This window comes from Bubalus bubalis, chromosome 11 (assembly GCF_019923935.1).
Source record: "Bubalus bubalis isolate 160015118507 breed Murrah chromosome 11, NDDB_SH_1, whole genome shotgun sequence".
In the NCBI taxonomy this organism is placed as follows: Eukaryota; Metazoa; Chordata; class Mammalia; order Artiodactyla; family Bovidae; genus Bubalus; species Bubalus bubalis.
The window spans coordinates 49,321,409-49,338,102 of NC_059167.1; the positions used below are offsets into that span (position 1 = coordinate 49,321,409).

Consider the following 16,694-nt stretch of genomic DNA (forward strand, 5'->3'; position numbering starts at 1 on the left):
CTCCATGAACATTCATGTATAAGTCTTTTTGTGGACGTATTTTTTCATTTCCTGTGAATAGATACCTAGGAGTCAGTTTCTGGGTATATTTTATGTGTGTGTTCAACTGCCAACCTGTTTTCTACAATGGTTGTACCAATTTACATTCTTAGCAGCACTGGATGAAAGTTACAGCTGTTCCATATCTTCAATACCACTTAATATGGTTGGTTTTTACATTTAGCTGTTCTAATAGGTGCCTCCTGGTATTTCATATTATAGTTTTAATTTGCATTTCCCTAATGACTAGTGGTGTTTAGCATATTTATGTGCTTATTTGCCATCTTGATATCTTTTGCCCAGTTTTATTGAGATATAATTGACATACAGCATTCTATAAATTTAAGGTATAGACCATGATGGTTTGACTTACATATTTTGTGAAATGATTTCCACAATAAGTTAATACCCATCATCTCATACATATCTACAAAAAGAAAAAGAAAAAATGTTTTTTTCCTGATGTTGAGAACTCTTGGGTCTACTCTCTTAACAGCTTTTAAATATACCATACAAGGACTCCCCTAGCAGTCTAGTGATTAAGACTGTGCTTTCACTACAAAGGGCATGGGTTTGGATCCCTGGTCAGGGAACAGAGATGCTGTGTGCTGCAGTCATGGCACAGCCAGGAGAAAAGGAAAAAAAACAACCAGACAGCAGTGTTAATTCTAGGCATCAAATTGTATATTACATAGAATAGCTACTGCTTTTTCTTATAGCAGGAAGTTTATATATTTTGACCAAATCTCTACCTCCCACTACCCTCACCTTTGGTTACTACAAGCTTTATCTTTTTCTGTTAATTTTGTTGTTGTTGCTGTTGTTTTAGATGCTACATATAAGTAAGATTATATAGTATTTGACTTTCTCTGACTTACTTCACTTAGCGTAATGTCCTCATCCATGATGCTGCAAATGGCAGGTTTTCCTTCTCTTTTTATAACTTAATAATATTGTGTGTGTGTATCCAGCTTCTTCATCCATTCATCTGTCACCAGACAGGTTGTTTCTATGTCTTAGCTGTTGTAAATAATGCAGACATTGGATGTAAATATTTCTTTGACATAGTATTTTCATTTTCTTTGGATATAATTTGAGCAGTGGAATTGCTGGATATATGGTAGTTCTATTTTTAATATTTTGAAGAACCTCTAAACTGTTTCCCATAGTGGTTGGAATATAATGTACAATCCTGTCAACAGTGTACCACTGTTCGCTTTTCCCCACAATCTCACCTGTTTTTTGATGACAGGTATTCAAACAGTTGTGAGGTGATACCTCATTGCAATTTTATTTTGCATTTCCTGAAGGATTAGAGATGCTGAGCACCTTTTCATGCATCTATTGGCCATCTGCAAATCTTTGGAAAATTGTATATTCATGTCCTTTGCTCATTTTTTTAATTGGATGATTTGATTTTTTGTTGTTGAATTATATGAAATCTCTATGTCTGGATATTATTAAATCCTTTAGATATATAGTTTACAGTATTTTCCTCATTCTATGGGTTGCTTTTTCATTTTGTTGATCATTTCTTGTTCTGTGCAGAAGCTTTTTACTTTGACATAGTCCAATTTGTGGGGTTTTTTTTTCTTATTTTGTAGCTTCTGATTAAGGTATCATTCAAAAGAATCATTGCCAAGACATATATCAAGGAGCTTTTTCCTGTGTGTGTGTGTGTGTGTGTTTAAGGAGTTTTATGGTTTCTAGTCTTACATGTAAGTTTCTATTCCATTTTGAGTTCATTATTGTGAGTGGTGTAATACAGGACAAGTTTCATGCTTCTTACATGTGAGTATCAAATTTTCCCAGCACCATTTACTGAAGAGACTATCCTTTCCCCATTGAGTATTCTTGGCTTCTCTGTCTAACATTCAGTTCAATTCAGTCGTTCAGTCGTGTCTGACTCTCTGCGACCCCATGGACACACACCAGGCCTACCTGTCCATCACCAACACCCGGAGTTTACTCAAACTCATGTTCATTGAGTCGGTGATGTCATCCAACCACCTCATCCTCTGTCGTCCCCGTCTCCCACCTTCAGTCGTTCCCACCATCAGGGTCTTTTCAAACGAGTCAGTTCTTCACATCAGGTGGCCACATATTGGAGTTTCAGCTTCAACATCACTCCTTCCAGTGAATATTCAGTACTGATTTCATTTAGGATGGACTGGTTGGATCTCCTTGCAGTCCAAGGAATTCTCAAGAGTCTTCTCCAACACCACAGTTCAAAAGCATCAATTCTTCAGCGCTCAGCTTTCTTCACAGTCCAACTCTCACATCCACACATGACCACTGGAAAAACCATAGCCTTGACTAGATGGACCTTTGTTGGAAAAGTAATGTCTCTGCTTTTTAATATGCTGTCTAGGTTGGTCATAACTTTCCTTCCAAGGAGTAAGCGTCTTTTAATTTCATAGGTGCAATCAACCATCTGCAGTGATTTTGGAGCCCCAAAAAATAAAGTCTGCCATTGTTTTCACTGTTTCCCCATCTATTTGCCATTAAGTGATGGGACCAGATGATATGATCTTGGTTTTCTGAATGCTGAGTTTTAGGCCAACTTTTTCACTCTCCTCTTTCACTTTCATCAAGAGGTTCTTTAGTTCTTGTCTCTTTCTGCCATAAGGGTGGTGTCATCTGCATATCTGAAGTTATTGATATTTTTCCCAGCAATCGTGATTCCAGCTTGTGCTTCTTCCAGCCTGGCATTTCTCATGATGTACTCTGCATAGAAGTTAAATAAACAGGGTGACAATATACAGCTTTGATGCACTCCTTTTCCTATTTGGAAGCAGTCTGTTGTTCCATGTCCACATCTAACTATTGCTTCCTGACCTGCATACAGATTTCTTAGGAGGTAGGTCAGGTAGTCTGGTATTCCCATCTCTTTCAGCATTTTCCACAGTTTATTGTGATCCACACAGTCAAAGGCTTTGGCATAGTCAATAAAGCAGAAATAGATGTTTTTCTGGAACTCCCTTGCTTTTTCAATGATCCAGCGGATGTTGGCAATTTGATCTCTGGTTCTTCTGCCTTTTCTGAAACCAGCTTGATTATCTGGGACATGAAGATCTTTTTTGTACAGTTATTCTGTGTATTCTTGCCACCTCTTCTTAATATCTTGTGTTTCTGTTAGGTCCATACCATTTCTGTCCTTTATTGAGCCCATCTTTGCATGAAATGTTCCCTTGGTATCTCTCATTTTCTTGAAGAGCTCTCTAGTCTTTCCCATTCTGTTGTTTTCCTCTGTTTCTTGGCACTGATTGCTGAGGAAGGCTTTCTTATCTCTCCTTGCTATTCTTCGGAACTCTGCATTCAAATGGGTATATCTTTCCTTTTCTCTTTTGCTTTTCACTTCTCTTCTTTTCACAGCTATTTGTAAGGCCTCCTCAGACAGCCATTTTGCTTTTTTGCATTTCTTTTTCTTGGGGATGGTCTTGATCCCTGTCACCTGTACAGTGTCATGAACCTCTGTCCATAGTTCATCAGGCACTCTGTCTATCAGATCTAGTCCCTTAAATCTATTTGTCACTTCCACTGTATAATCGTTAGGGATTTGATTTAGGTCATACCTGAATGGTCTAGTGGTTTTCCCTTTTTTCTTCAATTTAAGTCTGAATTTGGCAATAAGGAGTTCAAGATCTGAGCCACAGTCAGCTCTTGGTCTTGTTTTTGCTGACTGTATAGAGCTTCTCCATTTTTGGCTTCAAAGAATATAATCAGTTTGATTTTGGTGTTGACCATCTGGTGATGTCCATGTGTAGAGTCTTCTCTTGTGTTGTTGCAAGAGGATGTTTGCTATGACCCGTGTGTTCTCTTGGCAAAACTCTTAACAGTTGACTGTATATGCTGGGGTTTGTTTCTGGGCTGTTGATTTTGTTCCTTTGATCAATGTTTCCAATTTTATGCTGGTACCATTCTGATTACAGTAGCTTTATAATGTAGCTTAAAATCAGAAAGTATGATGCCTCTTGCTTTGTTCTTTCTCAGTATTGCTTTGGCTATTTGGGGCTTTTTGTGATTCCATATAAATTCAGGATTTTTTCCCTAATTCTGTTTAAAATGTCTTCAGAATCTTCATAGGAATTGGATTGAACCTATAGGTGGCTTTGGTTGCATTGACTTTTAAAAAATATTAATTCTTCCAATCCATGAATTCTTCCAATCCATTTATTTGTGCCTTCTTTGATCCCTTTCACCAGTGTCTTAAAGGTTTCAGTGTAGATCTTTCACATCCTTGATTAAATCATTTCTAAGTTTTAAATTCTTCTTGATATAATGATCAATGGGATTTTCTTTTTAAGATTATTTCCTGCTAAGGTATAGAAACTAAGATAATGATAATTTATATGATTTTTTAATTTTTTTTAAATTTTATTTTATTTTTAAACTTTACATAATTGTATTAGTTTTGCCAAATATCAAAATGAATCCGCCACAGGTATACATGTGTTCCCCATTGACGTTTAGTTACTTGACAGTATTGTGTTAGTTTCTGCTGTATAGCAAAGTGAATCAGCTATATGTATGAATACATTCCCTCTTTTTGGGATTTCCTTCCCATTTAGGTCACCACAGAGCATTGAGTAGGCTTCCCTGAGCTTTACAGGTTCTCATTAGTTATCTATTTTATACATAGGGATACTCTCTGCCAGTTCATCCCACCCCACCTTTGTGTACTTTCCCCACTTGGTGTCCATACATTTGTTCTCTGCATCTGTGTCTCTGTTTCTGTTTTGCAATTAAGATCATCTACCATTTTTCTATATTCTACATATGTATGTTAATATATGATATTTGCTTTATTTTTCTGACTTATTTTAATCTGTATGACAGTCTCTAGGTCTAGCCACATCCCTGTAAGTCACCCAATTTCATTCCTTTTATGGCTGAGTAGTGTTCCGTGTTGGAGAAGGCAATGGCAACCCACTCCAGTGTTCTTGCCTGGAGAATCCCAGGGATGGGGGAGCCTGGTGGGCCGCCATCTATGGGGTCGCACAGAGTCGGACACGACTGAAGTGACTTAGCAGCTTAGCAGTGTTCCGTTATACATATATGTAACATTTTCTTTATCTGTTCATCTGTTCATGGATATTTAGGTTTCTTTCATGTCCTGCCTATTATGAAGACCGCTGCAATGAACACTGGGTTGCATGTGTTTTTTGGAATGATGGTTTTCTCTGAGTATATGCAATGGGATTGCTGGGTCATATGGTAGGTCTATATTTAGCTTTTTAAAGGAAACTCCATATTGTTTTTCATAGTGGCTATACCAATTTCCATTCCCACCAACAATGTAAGGGGGTTCTCTTTTCTCCACACTCTATCCAGAATTTGTTTGTAGATTTTCTGATGATGGCCATCATGACTGGTATGAGGTGATACCTCATTGTAGGTTTGATTTGCATTTCTCTAATAATTAGTGATATTGAGCATCTCTTCATGTGTTATTTGGCCGTCTGTGTGTCTTTTTTGGAGAAATGTTTCTTTAGGTCTTCCACCCATTTTTTTTTTTTTTTTGGTAATTGAGCTGCATGCTGTTTATATGTTTCAGAGGTTAATTCTTTTGTCGGTTTCTTCATTTGCAAATATTTCCTCCCATTCTTAGGGTTATCTTTTTTTATGGTTTCGTTTGCTCTGCAAAAGCTTTTACATTTAATTAGGTCCCATTTGTTTATTTCTGTTTTTATTTTCATTACTCCATGCTGCTGCTGCTAGCTAAGTCACTTAAGTCGTGTCCGACTCTGTGTGACCCCATAGACGGCAGACCACCAGGCTCCCCCTTCCCTGGGGTTCTCCAGGCAAGAACACTGGAGTGGGTTGCCATTTCCTTCTCCAATGCCTGAAAGTGAAAAGTGAAAGTGAAGTCACTCAGTTGTGTCCAACCCTCAGCTACCCCATGGACTGCAGCCTCCCAGGCTCCTCTGTCCATGGGATTTTCAGGCAAGAGTACTAGAGTGGGGTGCCATTGCCTTCTCCATGATGTGGGTCAAAAAAGATCTTGCTGCAGTTTATGTCAAAGAATGTTTTGCCTGTGTTTTCCACTAACGGTTATGACATTAGTGGTTGAGTGGTAGAATTCTCGCCTGCCTGTGTTTACTGCTAAGAGTTTTATAGTGTTTGACCTTATATTCAGGTCTTTAATCCATTTTGAGTTTATTTTTGTGTATCATATTAGGGAGTGTTCTAATAGAAACTCTACTGAATTTTTAACATTAATTTTGCATCCTACAACTTTATTGAATTTGTTGATGAGATCTAACAGTTTTTTGGTGGCATATATATGATTTTTTATGTATTAAATACCAAATCATATCAAATGCAAATAGAAATTTTACTTCTTCCTTTCCAGTTCTGGTACTTTAGATTTTTCTTGCTGGTTTCTCTGACTAGGAATTCTAGTACTATGTAAAGTAGGAGAGGTGGGAATGGGCACTTGATTTGTTCCTGACCTTAGAGGAAAAGATTTCAACATTTTATCATTGCATATGATTTTAGCTGTGGACTTCTCATATATGACCTTTTTTCATTTAAGTATATTCCTTCTAAATCTAATTTATTAAGATATTTTATGAATGGATGTTGAATTTTGTCAAATGCTTAGTCTCTGTCTATTGAAATGATTATGTGATTTTTTTCTTTCATTCTATTAACATATTACTCAGCAGAGACACATATTAACATGTCTTTTGTTACCCAAATATTATTTATCAGAGATGTTTCTGTATTCACTTACATAACAAATCAACAGCCACAGGTGTTTCTGCAGAAATCCCCTGGTCAATAATGAGTTAATGTATGACATTTACTGATATGCAGATACTGAACTATTCTTGCTTCCCTGGGGTAAATTCCACTTGATCATGATGTATGATCCTTTTAGTGTACTGTTCAATTTAATTTTCTAATATTTTGTTGAGAATTTTTGCATCTGTGTTCACCAGTGTTATTGGCTTAGTTTTCATACTTTGTGGTGTCTTTCTTTATCTGATTTACTATCAGCATGATGTGGGCCTCAAAGAATGACTTTGGAAGCCTTCTTTCTCTTCAGTTTTTTGGAATAGTTTGAAAAGGATAAGCATTATCCATTAAATATTCAGTGTATGTAATTCATCTGTGAAGCAGTCTGGTCTTAGACTTTGGTTTGTTGCAAGTATTTTTTTTTTATTACTGATTTAATTAGTAGTAACTGAGGTCTGTTCACATTTTGTATTTCTTCCTCATTCAGTCTTAGGAGATTGTACTTTTCTAGAAATTCCTCCATTTCTTCTTGGTTGTCCATTTTATTGGTGTATAATTATTCAGAGTAATCTCTTATGCTCTGTAGTTCTGCAATATCAACTCTAACTTTTCTGATTTTATTTGGACCCACTTTCATTTGTTCGTAATGAATCTGGTTAAAAGTTTATCAATTTTGTTCATCTTTTTAAGAACCAGCTCTTAATTTCTTTCTTGCTTGCTTTCTCTCCCTTTTTTTCTTTCATCTCTATTTCATTCATTTCTGCTCTGATCTTTCCTCCTACTAACTCTAGGTGTTTCTTTATAATTAATTTGGATATTAGGTTAGGGCTTTGGGGATTTTTGTTTCCTGATGTAGGCTTGTATTTCTATAAACCCCTCTGGGAACTGCTTTTCCTGCATTCCATAGATCCTGGATCTTTGTGTTTTTGCTTCTGTCTCCATGGGTTTCATTTATTTCCTTTTTGATTTCTTCAATGACTCATTTGGTTGTTCAGTACCACATTGTTTAGCCTCCATGTTGGGTTTTTTTTTTTATAGTTGATTTATATAGTCTCATAGCATTGTGGTCAGAGAAGAGGCTTGGTATGATATCAGTCTTTTAAAATTTACTGAAACTTATTTTGTGGCCTAGCATGTGATGTGTTATGGAGTGTTCCACGTGCATTTGAAAACAATGTATATTTTGCTGCTTTTGAATAGGATGTTATATACATATATCTATTAAGCTCATCTGATGTGTTAAGGCCTATGTTTCCTTTTACATTTCCTGTATGGATGACCTGTCCATTGACTTACGTGGAGTGTTAAAGCCCCTGACATTTATTGTCCTTACTGTCAATATCTTTCTTTATACTTGCTAATATTTTCTGTATTTATTTAAATGCTCCAGTTTGTGTGCATATAAATATTTACAAGTGTTATTTATTCTTGTTGAATTGATCCCTTTACCATTATGTAATGTCCTTCTTTGTCTTAGACTTTTTTATCCCTTCACTTTCAGTCTGTGTGTGTAGTTAAATCTGGAGTGTATCTCTTATAGGCAGCATATGTTGACAGATTTTATTTTTGAATCTGTTCAGCCACTCTATCTTTCCATTGGAACATTGAGTACATTTACATTTAAAGTAAGTATTGATAGGTAGGTACTTAAATTGTTTGGGGACTGTCCTTGTTTATTGTTTTCCTCTCCGCTTATGATTTGATGACCATCTTAATGTTATATTTGGATTCCTTTATCTTGTATGTATCTATTATAGATTTTTGGTTTGTTGTTATCATGAGGTTTTATATACAGCAGCATATACTGGTGAATATTTAAAGTTGATGATGTCTTAAGTTTGAACACATGCTGAAAACCCTGGAGATGAGCAATCTACCCAATTAAGTGTTTGTGGTAATGACCATAAAAATGCTCAACATACTTGGAAGAAGAGTGAGTAAATACAGGGAGAATTTTAACAAAGAGTTAGGAAACAGAAGAACCAAACAAAGCTGAAAAATATAGTAACTGAAATAAAAAATACACTAGCGGGAATCAACATTAGGTTGGTTAATACAGAGGAGTGGATCATTAAAGTGGAACACAGAATAGTGTAAATCACCCAAGTTGAACAGAAAAAGAAAAACAGAATTAAAAGAAATGAAGAGTTCAGGAAACCTCTTGGAAAACATTAAGCATACTAATATTCACATTATTTGGGTCCCAGAAGGTGAAGAGTGACAGATAGGGGCAGAGAAATTAGAAGCAATTATAGCTAAACACATTACTAACATGGGAAAGGAAACAGACATCCAAGTCCAGGAAGAACAGAATCCCGAAAAAGATGAACACAAAGAGTTCCACACCAAGGGACTTAAAGTTAAAATGGCAAAAATTAAAGATAGTGAGAGAATATTAAGGACAGTAAGTGAAAAGCAACTAGTTATGTATAAGGGAACTCCTCTAAGACTGTCAGACATTGCTGACCAGAAGGGAATGGCACAACATATGTGTGATGAAACATCACACAACATCACAACATGTGTGATGAAAGGAAAAAACCTGCAGCCAATAATACTCTATCCAGCAAGACTCTCATTCAGATTTGGAGACAGAGAAGCAAAAGCTGAAAGAACTCAGCACTACTAAATTAGCTTCCTAAGAAATGTTAAAAGGGGGCTTCTCTAAGTGAAAAAGAAAAAACCACAACTAGAAATATGGAAATTACAAAAGGAAAAATCTCATTGGTCAAAACCTCATATAATGTCAAAAACATTAAACATGCAGAAAGGAGTAAAAATTCAGAGATCTTTCTTAATGTAGGCATTTGTTGCTATGAACTTCGTCTTAGAACCGCTCTTGCTACATCCCATAAGTTTTGGTATGTTGTGTCTCCATTTTCATTTGAAGATCATTTTTTTCCTCTTTCTTTGTTCATCCTCATCCATTGGTTGTTCAGGAAAGTCTTGATATTATCTTTGAAGTATCTCTTTATAAGTCTTTTATTCTTCTAAAAATTGTTAAGTGAACTTTAATTATTAGAATAGTTTTAATTTATATAAAATTGTGTAGTACAGAAAATTTCTAGAATCCAGTTTCTTAGGAATATATACATTAGTATAGAACATTTTTACCATTAATGAATCAATAATTATGACTCATTAACTAAAGACCACACTTCATTCATATTTCCTTAGTCTCTTTGGTTCATTATTAAGAACTGAGTTGACTTGTTAGAGTTCTTTATATATCCTAATTACAAAACTTTGGCAGACACCTGCTTTGCAAATATCTTATCCCTTGGCTTTTATTTTTTTAGCAGTTTTTTTTTGAAGAGCAACAATATTTTGAATTTTATAATTATGGTTTTGTGTTCTATTTAAGAATTCTTTGCTAAACCTAAGGGGTCACTAAGATTTGCTCTTAGGTTTTCTTACAGAAGTTGCATAGCTTCATCTTTTGTGTTGAGTTTTGTGCATGATATAAGGGTCAAGGTTCATTATTGGAACATGTGCAGGAATATTTTGTTGAGATTATTCTTTCACTATTGAATTGCCATGGCATCTTTGTTGAAATTCAGTTGCCCAGATGTGTGTGGATGTATTATTACTGGGATCACTATTCTGTTCCACTCATCTGTATGTCTGTCTTCATGTTAATAATGCATTGTCTTGATTATTACATCTTTACAATAAATCCATAAATAATGTAATTTCTTTTAGTTACTGCTGACATCAGTATTGGCTTTTCTCTCCCTTTATTTGTAACTCCTTTGTATGTTGTTATAGGCAGCATACAGTTGAGTTTTCCTATTGTTTTAACTCAGTCTGACAATCTCTGACACTTTAATTAGGAGGCTTAGACCATTACATTTAATATGATTATTAATAATGGTTGTGTTTATTAATTTTTATATTTTTCATTCACATACATTATTGTTCTTTCTTCCTCTTGTTTTTCTTTTTGAATTTTTTAATGATTTCATTTTATCTTACTGGCTTATTATTTCCACCATTTTGTGTATAGCTCCACTTATCAGATACACCTTTAACTTAGCGCTATCTAACTTCAAGTAACAGCATTTTATGAATAAAGAAAGAACCTTTCAGCAGTATACTTCTCTCCTCCCCTTTCTGTTGTTGTTGTCATACATTGTCCTTCTATACACATTCTACATAGTTACTTTTTTGCTTTGAAGAGTTAATGAACTTTCTAAATTAAAAAAAAAAAAAACCTTTGTATTATAGTACACATAAAATTTACCCTAATTTTTTAGTGCAGAATTCAGTAGTGTTACATATCAAACTGCAAAACTCCTTGTTTATCTTGCAAAAACTGAAAACCTATGTCCATTAAAAAATAATTCCCCATCCCCTTCTCCGTGACCCCTGGCAACCACAATTCTACTTTCTATTTCTATTATTTTGACTACTTTAGGTACCTAATGAAAGTGAAATACACTATTTGCCTTTTTGTTACTGGCTTATATCACTTAGCATAATGTCCTCAAGGTTCATCCACGTTGTAGCATGTTATCAGAATGTGTTCCTTTTGAGTAATATTCCATTGGATATATGTAACAAGTTTCATTTATACATTTATTTAAATAAAGCAACTTGGGTTGCTTCCACCTTTTGGCTATTGTGAATAATGCTGATATAAACTTGGGTGTACAGATATCTCTTAAAGATTCTGCTTTCAGTTATTTTGGATATTCACCTAAATGTGGAATTGCTGGATCATATAATTCTTTTAAGTTCTTGAGGAACCACTGTACTATTTTTCCATAGTGGCTGCACTATTTTACATCCCTTCCAACATGCACAAGAGTTCCTTCAATGTCCTTGCCAATTTTTTTGTTTTTTTTTTTTTTTCTATAGTGATCATCCTAGCCTAATGTTTATTAAATGGCATCTCATTGTGGTTTTGATTTATATCTCCCTAAATGTTAGTGATGTTGACCACATTTTCATGTGCTCATTAGCCATTTGTAAATCTTTTCTGGAGAATTGTCTATTCAAGTTCTTTACCCATTTATTATTATTATTTTTTTTTACTTTTCCCATCCACATTTTATATATTAAAAAAATAAGTTATATAATTACAGTATAGACTGGGATACACAGGTTTGGGAACAAACACAACTGATGATTTATAAGCAAACAGTTAAATTGGAGAGTGAAGAAATATGTGGTTATCCATTAAATTTCAGTATGTTTTGGGCATCAGTTGATACGTTTTACAGAGTTAACATGGCAGATTAGTTAAATAATGGTCAACTGAAAGAGCTTCTAGTACATTGCTGTTCAATAGAACTTCCTGTGGTGATGGACAGGTTCTATATCTGCATTGCCCAATACAGTAGCCATTATCCACATGTGGCTATTGAGCACTTGAAATATGCCTTTCATGAGACTGTGGATACCCATTTATTAAGTGATAGTGTTTTTGTTATTGTAGAGGAGTTATTTCTGTATTTGCAATATTAACAGATATATGATCAATTATTTTCTGTAGGGGCCTTTTTACTCTGTTGATTGTTTCCTTTGAGGTAATCCAATTCCTTTAACTTCTGTTTGCCTGTTCTTTTCGTTTCATATCCAAGAATTCACAACCAAATCCAGTGTCATGAGCAGTTCGCCTACATTTTCTTCTAATAGTTTACAGTTTTAGGGTATACATTTAGGTCTTGATCAAATTTGAGTTAATTTTGTATATTATATGAAATAGGGATACAGTTTCATTCTTGCTCATGGAGATATCTAGTTGTCTAGTTCAATTTGTTGAAGAGGCCATATTTTCCTAGTGAATAGATTTGGCATCCTTGTTGAACATAATTAGACTTTATATGCAAGGGTTTATTTTAGGGCTCTGTATACATCCATATTACACTACTTTGATTACCATAGATTTGTAATAAAATTTGAAATCCAGAAATATGAGACTTTCAACTGTTGTTATTCATTGATTGACTATTTGTGTTCCCTTGAGATTCCATATAAATATTAGCATGACCTGTCTCTGTAACAATGCCATTGGAGTTTTGATAAAGATCATACTGAATCTGTAGATCTCTTGGAGTAGTATTAATATCTTAATAATAGTAAGCCTTCCAATCTTTGACCACAGAATATCCTTCCTTTTTTTTTGCCTTTAACTATTTTCATCAGTTCTTTTTTTTTTTTAATGTATTTATTTTAATTGGAGGCTAATTACTTTACAATATTGTGGTGGTTTTTTCCATACATTCACATGAATCAGCCATGGGTGTACACGGGTTTCCCATCCTGACCCTCCCTCCCCATCCCATCCCCTCAGGGTCATCCCAGTTCTTTGAAGTTTTCAGTGTAAAACTGTTTCACTTCCTTGGTTACTTTTACTCCTAAGTTAGTTGTTGTTATTCAGTTGCTAAGTTGTGTCCAACTCTTTGCAACCCCATGATAGCACATCAAGCTCCTGTTTCTTTTACTGTCTCTTGGAGTTTGCTCAGATTCATGTCCATTGAGTTGCTTGATGCCATCCAACCGTCTCATCCTCTGCTGCCCTGTTCTCTCTCCTGTCTTTTCCAGCATTGAGGTCTTTTCCAATGAGTTGGCTCTTCGCATTAGTTGGCCGAAGTATTAGAGCTTCAGCAGTAGCCATTCCAATGAACATTCAGGGTTGATTTCCTTTAGAATTGACTGGTTTGATTTCCCTGAAGTTCAGGCGGACTCTCAAGTCTTCTCCAGCACCACAATTCAAAACCATCAGTTCTTCATTGTTCAGCCTTCTTTATGGTTCAGCACTCACATCTGTACATCATTACTGGAAAAAGCATAGTTTTGACTATATGGACCTTTGTCAACAAAGTGATGCCTCTGCTGTTTAATGCCTCTGTCTAGATTTGTCATAGCTTTCCTTCCAAGGAGCATCTTTTAATTTCATGGCTGCAGTCACTATCCATGAAGAACGCTGAGTGCCATAGAATTGATGCTTTGGAACTGTGGTGCTGGAGAAGACTCTTGAGAGTCCCTTAGACTGCAGGGAGATCAGTCAATCCTAAAGGAAATCAACCCTGAATGTTCATTGGAAGGACTGATGCTGAAGCTCCAATACTTTGGCCACCTGATGCGAAAAGCTGACTCACTGGAAAAGACCCTGATGCTAGGAAAGACTGAAGGCAAAAGGAGAAGGGGACAACAGAGGATGAGATGGTTAGAAGGCATCACTGATTCAATAGACATGAATTTGAGCAAACTGTAGGAGACTGCAAGACAGAGGAGCCTGGCATGCGGCAGTTGGACACTACTTGGCCACTGAACAAAGTAACTGTCCACAGTGATTTTGGAGCCCAAGAAAATAAAATCTATCACTGCTTCCACTTTTTCCCCTTGTATTACGTCATGAAGTGATGGAACCAGATGCTATGATCTTGGTTTTTTGAATGTTAAGTTTCAAACCAGCTTTTTAATTCTCCTCTTTCCCCCTCATCAAAGAGGCTCTTTAGTTCCTCTTCATTTTCCACCATTTGAGTAGTATCATCTCCATATCGGAGGTTGTTGATATTTCTCCCAGCAGTGTTGATTCTGGCTTGTGATTCATCCAGCCTGGCATTTTGTATGATGTACTTTGTGTAGAAGTTAAATCAGCAGGGTGACAATATACAGCCTTGATGTACTCCTTGCCTGATTTGGAACCAGTTGTTCCATGTCCGGTTCTAACTATTGCTTCGTGACACACACACAGGTTTCTCAGGAGACAGGTAGGGTCTCTTGAATTTACCAGTTCATTGTGGTCCACACAGTCAGAGGCTTTTAGCATAGTCAATGAAATGGAAGTAGATGTTTTTCAGTACTTCACTCTTTTTGATGATATTATATTTGTAATTTTTAAAATTTCTTTAAGAATGTTCATTAGTAGTATATAGAAACACAACTGATTTTTTTTTTAATGTGTTGATTTTATATTTTGCAACTTTGCCAAATTGATTTATCCTGACAGTTTCCTTGTGGAACTTGTAGGGTTTTCTAATACATACAAGATAATGTCATCTGTGAAGAGAGAATCTTCCTTCTACTTTTTGATTTGCATGCCTTTTATTTTTATCCCCTAGCTGCTGTGACCGGAACCTGCAGAGTAGGTAAAAGTGAACATCCTTGTCCTGTCTGATCCTAAAGGGAAAGCTTTCAGTCTTTTACCATTGAGTCTGTTTTTAGCTGTGGGCTTGTCATATATTGCTTTTATCCTGTTCAAGTAGAATCCTTTTCTTCCTTAATTGTTTTTAATCATGAAAGTGTGTTGAATCTTGCCACAGATCCCAAGGTGTCTCAGAGGTGGTGTTAGCCTGCTGGTGGGCAGGGCCGGGGGATGGGGGTGAGGGGGCAGGGGTCGCAGGAGGGGAGTATTGGTGGCTGGGCTGGATTCTGCCATAGCAGGCTGCAGGGGTCCTGGGCTGGTATCAGCCCGCTGGTGGGTGGAGCTTGGTCCCAGGGTCTCTGTCTGCAAGGCCCTGGGGATCGCAGAGCTAGTGCCTGTGCCCTCCTATGGGGCAGGGCTGTGTTCCAGGGTGGCTGAAGGCTCAGGGTCTTAAGGTAGACTGCCTGCCAGTGATGGGTGGGGCTTTGTTCTGACCCAGCAAGTTGCTTGGCCTGAGGCTTCCCAGTACTGGGGCTGACAGGCTGGTGGGTGGGGCCGTGTTCCAGTGCTGATAAACTAGAGGATGATTCTGAAGTGATGCTTCCCAGCATCGGTGTCCACATGATAGAGCGGGCTCCACAAATGGCTTCTGCCAATGCCTGTGTCCCAAGGATGAACTTCATTTGCCTCGTGGGTGATCGGCAGGTAGGAATGACCCAGCTCCTTTAAAAAATTATTGCCTCTTCCTAGGGTCCTGCAGCATGTGAGGTTTTGCATGTGCCCTTTAGGAGGTGAGTGTCTATTTCCCACACCTGTGTCCCCTGAAAGTAAGCCCCACTGGTCTTCAAAGCCAAACATAGGGGCTTGTCTTGCCAGTACAAGACTGCCCAGGCCAGGGAGCCCAATGTGGGGCTTAGACCCATTGCTCAGACAACCTGTGTGTAACTGTAATTATCCTCCCATTTGTGGCTTTCTATCTGGGGCTATGGGTCTTGACAATACTGCACCTATGTTCCTTCTACAACTTGCTATGGTTCCTTTTTTATATCCTTAGTTTCTGTTAGATGCTGATCTTTCTCATTAATAGTTGTAATTCTGGTGTGCCTGTGAAAGGAGGTGAGCCCAGGATGTTTGTATTCTGCCATCTTGGCAGCAAAATCTTAGCTACTCGCAAGTTTTAAAATAAAAACTCTACTATTTCTGATACTTAAGTGTGTATGTAGATTCAGATTTCCTTCTGGTATCATTTCCCTTTTGCATGAAAGATGTCCTTTAACATTTTTTCCAAGTACACGCCCTTCCTATGCTTAATGATTTCTACTAACTTGTCTTTAAAGTTCACTGGTCCTTTTTCTCCATTATCCAAGTTGCTACAGAGCTCATCCAGTGGATTTTTACCACAATTGCAAACTTGGTCTTGTCATAGGCAGTGGCTGAATTCTTTGCTCAGCTCTTTAAATCTCAGCTGTCTCATAGTTCCTAGGAGTCATGTAATGTAGGTGTCTGCAAAGCATTTGAGGGAATTCCTACCTGGAAGTTTCCACCATCGAGGCAGCACTGTCCCTTCCTCAGCCCAGTATGACTGCTACTTTTTGCTCTGGGTTTATCCCTTGTGAACCATGAAATGAAAAATGCTTTCAGGAGCCAGTTAAATGTGGATCTCAACCAGTATGCTTTCAAGGATCATAACCACCTCCAGTTTCTGCTTACTACTGATGACATCTCTGCTTTCAAATCTAAGCTACTTTGGCATTGTTGGAATTAGAACCAAGTTGTTATTTTTTAAATGTTTTTTAAAATGGTAGAAGCGTGAGCA

The 16,694-nt window shown here is 36.8% G+C and overlaps 1 protein-coding gene across 7 annotated transcripts in view; it reads left to right on the forward strand.

Moving 5' to 3' along the window:
* Positions 1–16,694, forward strand: part of TEX9 (testis expressed 9) — a 101,603-nt gene that overhangs the window by 83,883 nt on the left and 1,026 nt on the right. Inside the window, exons 11-12 of one of the 7 annotated variants that reach the window (XR_003112317.2) lie at positions 14,856–14,882; positions 15,629–15,669. The exons of 5 other annotated variants lie outside the window; for them this stretch is intronic. The gene's annotated coding sequence lies outside the window, so the exon portion shown is untranslated. The remainder of the gene's footprint in view (positions 1–14,855; positions 14,883–15,628; positions 15,670–16,694) is intronic. One more of the 7 variants, XR_006542787.1, reaches the window with a different exon arrangement.